A 4474-nucleotide genomic window follows, 5' to 3' on the forward strand; every position below is an offset into this window, starting at 1 on the left:
GCACATCCGCTTTCAAGAGACTTGTAATTTAGCAGTACGGTTATGTGCTGCTCTTTTGAGGAGTCCAAAGCAAATACAGTTGCTCTCTTTTCAGAGATTCTGAGAAGAATAGGATTCGGATGGGGTGCAGATAGTCTGCAAGCAATAAGCTTGATTTCTCACTGAATGGTACTTTTAGCAGAGCCCTCAACTTATTTCAAATTTTAAGAGCAGTTTAATAGCCCAATTAACAAATGATAGTGCCTCATCATGCATGCAAGTGCTTTCTAAAACATAGTTATGCTATCACTGGGATGGCTGAATTTGCGATTTGTAATCAGTCAGAGAGATGACAAGGGAGCCCTTATGTTCCCTTTAATACTTCTGCAGTACTATACAAGAAGTTGTGGTGTTCTTCACACAGTTTTGGGACTAAAATTTGCAGAGCACAAGTTCAGCAAGCTTTAGCTTAGCATAGCTACTGCAAAACATGAAATCCTGCTGATACAGGCAGCTGCACTTCTGAGACACTGAAGATGAGAACACAAAGACAAGAATTGCAATTAACCAAATCAGCAAAAGGTCAGGGATGGGACTGCAATTTGGCATTAAATCACAATTTTGGAACATTAAAAGAATTTTTGCAAGAGTTTATATTATGTCACGTTGCATTGCTTAGGTTTACCTGTTAGAATGGTACTAGAGAAATGAAAACTCTTTATTTTGTGAGATGAGAGCAACCTGAAATTCCAGTTTGGCAGAGCTGATAGACCACAGGAGACCTACGTAACAATCCTCTGAGTTTTATAGTTTCCATTTTGTTTGCATTGAGAGGTTACTTGCCGAAGAAAGGTGTAGTGGCAGGGGAGGAGACATTCCTAGTACCTTTTCTATTGCTCTTTGCTGTTGTTGGGTTTTGTGGGGGTTTTTTTAGGGTGTTAGAAAGCTGTTTGATGAATTATTGTTTGAAAAATGTTTTTGTCTGCCACGGAGTTAGCATTATATTCCTTGCATGTGTAGAACCTCCCACTGAAGTTTTCTAGTGCTACCTGCAATTAAAAAGCAATCAACCACAGTTACACTTAACTGGCGGACTGATGACTCCTGACATCAAAAGCAGGTTGCCACGTGGGCCCTGCTGAAGAAGAATGATTATCTATCCCCTGTCATTCCCTACGTGTGAAGTAGGTTATTCTGTGTTACAGATTAACACGATGGCAGGCAGGAAGTGTTCCTTGACCAGGAAAAGATTTCGTGATAACTCGTCATTTCTTTACTTGCTTCAGCTGCTAAGAGTGCAACCCTTCCTGAAATACCAGAACATCCTTTATTAAGCACAGACCCCTCCATAAGTGACTACGGAGCAAACAATTTGTCGGGGGGGGGGATTTCAAAAGTTCAGTCAATTTATTTGGAGCTTATTCAGGGGTGTTATTTGATGCTGATTTTAGGGTTTATGACTCATGCAAAGAGGAGAATTTTCTTTTGATGCAAGAAGATGATATAGCAATCTCTTCATTTGAAGAATGCCGTTAGTCAGCTCTTCCCTCAGATACCTTTGCATGTGTAAGAACATGCATACTGTATCCTGCATGGCATTATGGGAGTAATCGGATGCCTGTTGAGTCTCACATGCTCCTGAGATTAAAATATACCCCACCTGCCTTAGTGACGAAAATGAATGTTGCAGCATCTTGTCAACCTCTTTTGATTTCTCTTTTGGGGTGACTCCCAGAAGAATGCTTTTTCAATATGAAAATTGCTGAATAATTAGCCACCTCAAAGAACCAGGGAGGATGGGACACCAGGGACAGCTGCTGAAACAGGTTGGAAAGAGAGAATACATAGGCAGGTGTGCACAAGTGTGTCTGGCTGTCAGAAATCATAACTGAGATCTCCTAAAGGTATCTCCTCTTAGTTTTATCAGGCTTTCACAAGTTCTAGATTTTTATTTTTCCTACTGATACTTTACTCAAGATTTGCAAGTAGGCTGGGAGCAGGAAAAAAGTTTTGAGGGACATTTACAAGATGTGATACACCAAAGCAGTTCAGCTACAGTTTTAGCACCACTTTTTGATTCTTACTGCTAGTGAGCCCTTCACAGGCTCTGCCCTGAAGTCCTGCTCCTAAACAAGTAAACATTTAGGACCTGAATTTTTCAGAATAACTTAAACCTGGAAGCTTTTGGCCAACCAGCAACAACAGCAAATAGAGCAGGCTAACATTGGGGAACAAAATTGGATCTTTATTGACACAAACTAAAATTCCGGTTGGCTGGTGCTGGCCTTCATTTATATGGAAATGAATGTTCACTGACAAGAAAAAGTAAGAATCTACCAAGTATGGTTGCAGATATACACTTGCTCAGTCTGACTTGGAAGGGTTTTTACTTTTCTTTTTTGGACACTTTTGTTGAGGACAATGGAAATATAGTAGGGTGTGATATGTGTAGTAAGGGGGAACACACAAGTTGCATTGAGGTAAAAGAAAATCCCATAAATAACGGCATAGGTATTAAAGCTACCCCCCCTAGGGGTGTGATGGGGTCGATAGCCCAACTTAAGTGCTTCTATATGAACACACGCAGTATGGGCAATAAACAAGAGGAGCTGGAAGCCCTTGTTAACCAGGGAAGCTATGACATAGTTGCCATCACAGAAACATGGTGGGATGACTCGTATGATTAGAGCGCTACCATGGATGGCTACAAGCTCTTCAGGAGGGATAGGAGAGGTAGGAGAGGTGGCAGGGTTGCCCTTTATGTAAGGGAAGGTCTAGAATGCTTAGTTTAATGTTGGGGATGACTTGGTGGAGTGTCTGTGGGTAAAAATCAAAGGGGAGCCTATGAAGGCGGATATTGTAGTGGGAATCTGCTACAGGCCACCCTATCAGGACGATGAGGCTGACAAACTATTTTTTAAACAACGCGAAAATCTCGTGCTCACTAGCCCGTGTCCTTGTGGGTGACTTTAACCTACCGGATGTCTGCTGGAAGTATAACACGGCAGTCAGGAAACAGTCTAGGCGATTCCTGGAGTGTGTGGAGGACAACTTCCTATCGCAACTGGTCAGTGAACCGACTAGAGAGCTCCCCTAGACCTGCTGTTTGTGAACAGAGAAGGTCTCGTGGGAGATGTGATGGTTGGAGGACGCCTGGGGCATAGTGACCATGAGATAATAGAATTCTCAATTCTAGGGGAAGTTAGGAGGGGGAGAACTAAAACAGTCAAGCTGGACTTTGGGAGAGCTGACTTTGGGCTGTTTAGAAGTCTGGTTAATAAAGTACAGTGGGAGACAGCTCTCAAGGGTAAGGGAGCACAGGAGGGCTGGTTACTCCTCAAAAAGGAAATTCTGGAGGCACAGGAGCGAACTGTCCCTGTGTGCCGGAAATCGAGTCGCCAGGATAGAAAACTGGCTTGGATGACCAAGGAGATCTGGGAACACCTCAAAAGAAAAAGGGAAGTCTATAAGTCTTGGAAGAATGGGCAGGCGTCCAGGGAGGACTACAGGAAGGAAGTTAGGGCATGTAGGGAGATAATCAGGGGGGTAAAAGCCCAACTAGAACTTAGACTAGCCTGCTCCGTAAAGGACAACTAGAAGTCCTTCTATAAATACATTAATAACAAAAGGAAGGCTAAAGATCACCTCCAGCCCCTACTGGACACAGGGGGTACGTTAGTCACTAGGGATGAGGACAAGGCTGAGGTCCTTAATGCATTCTTTGCCTCAGTCTTTAATAATAGGGTTAGTAGTTCCCAGGTGAGCTGGCCTATGGTGTCTGAGAGCAGGGAGGGAGAGCAAATCGAAGCTCCTGTGATCCAAGAGGAACGGGTCAAGGACTTGCTTCACCAGCTGGATGCCCACAAGTCTATGGGGCCTGATGGTATCCACCCGAGAGTCCTGAGACAGCTGGCAGATGTCATTGCCAAACCCTTGTCCATTATCTTTGGGCAGTCTTGGCTCACTGGGGAAGTTCTGCTGGACTGGAGGCTGGTGGATGTTACCCCCATTTACAAAAAAGGGCGGAAGGAGGATCCGGGGAACTACAGGCCTGTCAGTCTGACCTCAGTGACGGGCAAAGTCATGGAACAGGTTATCTTGAGTGCTATTAATGGGCACATACAGGTTAACCGGGTGATCAGGCCCAGTCAACATGGGTTTATGAAAGGCAGGTCTTGCCAATCAAACCTGATCACCCTGGTTGACGAGAGAAGGGCTGTGGATGTAGTTTTCCTTGACCTCAGTAAAGCCTTTGATACAGTCTCTCATAGTGTTCTGGTTGCGAAACTGATAACTGCTGGCCTGGATAGGCACACCCTCCTTTGGGTTACTGGCTGGATGGCCGGGCCCAAAGAGTGGTGGTAAATGGGGCTAAATCCGGCTGGAGGCCGGTCACCAGTGGGGTTCCCCAGGGCTCAGTGCTGGGTCCAGTTCTGTTTAACATCTTTATCAATGACCTGGATGAGGGGATTGAATGTACCCTCAGTAAGTTTGC

The sequence above is a fragment of the Tauraco erythrolophus genome, chromosome 6 (assembly GCF_009769465.1).
Source record: "Tauraco erythrolophus isolate bTauEry1 chromosome 6, bTauEry1.pri, whole genome shotgun sequence".
NCBI lineage: Eukaryota > Metazoa > Chordata > Aves > Musophagiformes > Musophagidae > Tauraco > Tauraco erythrolophus.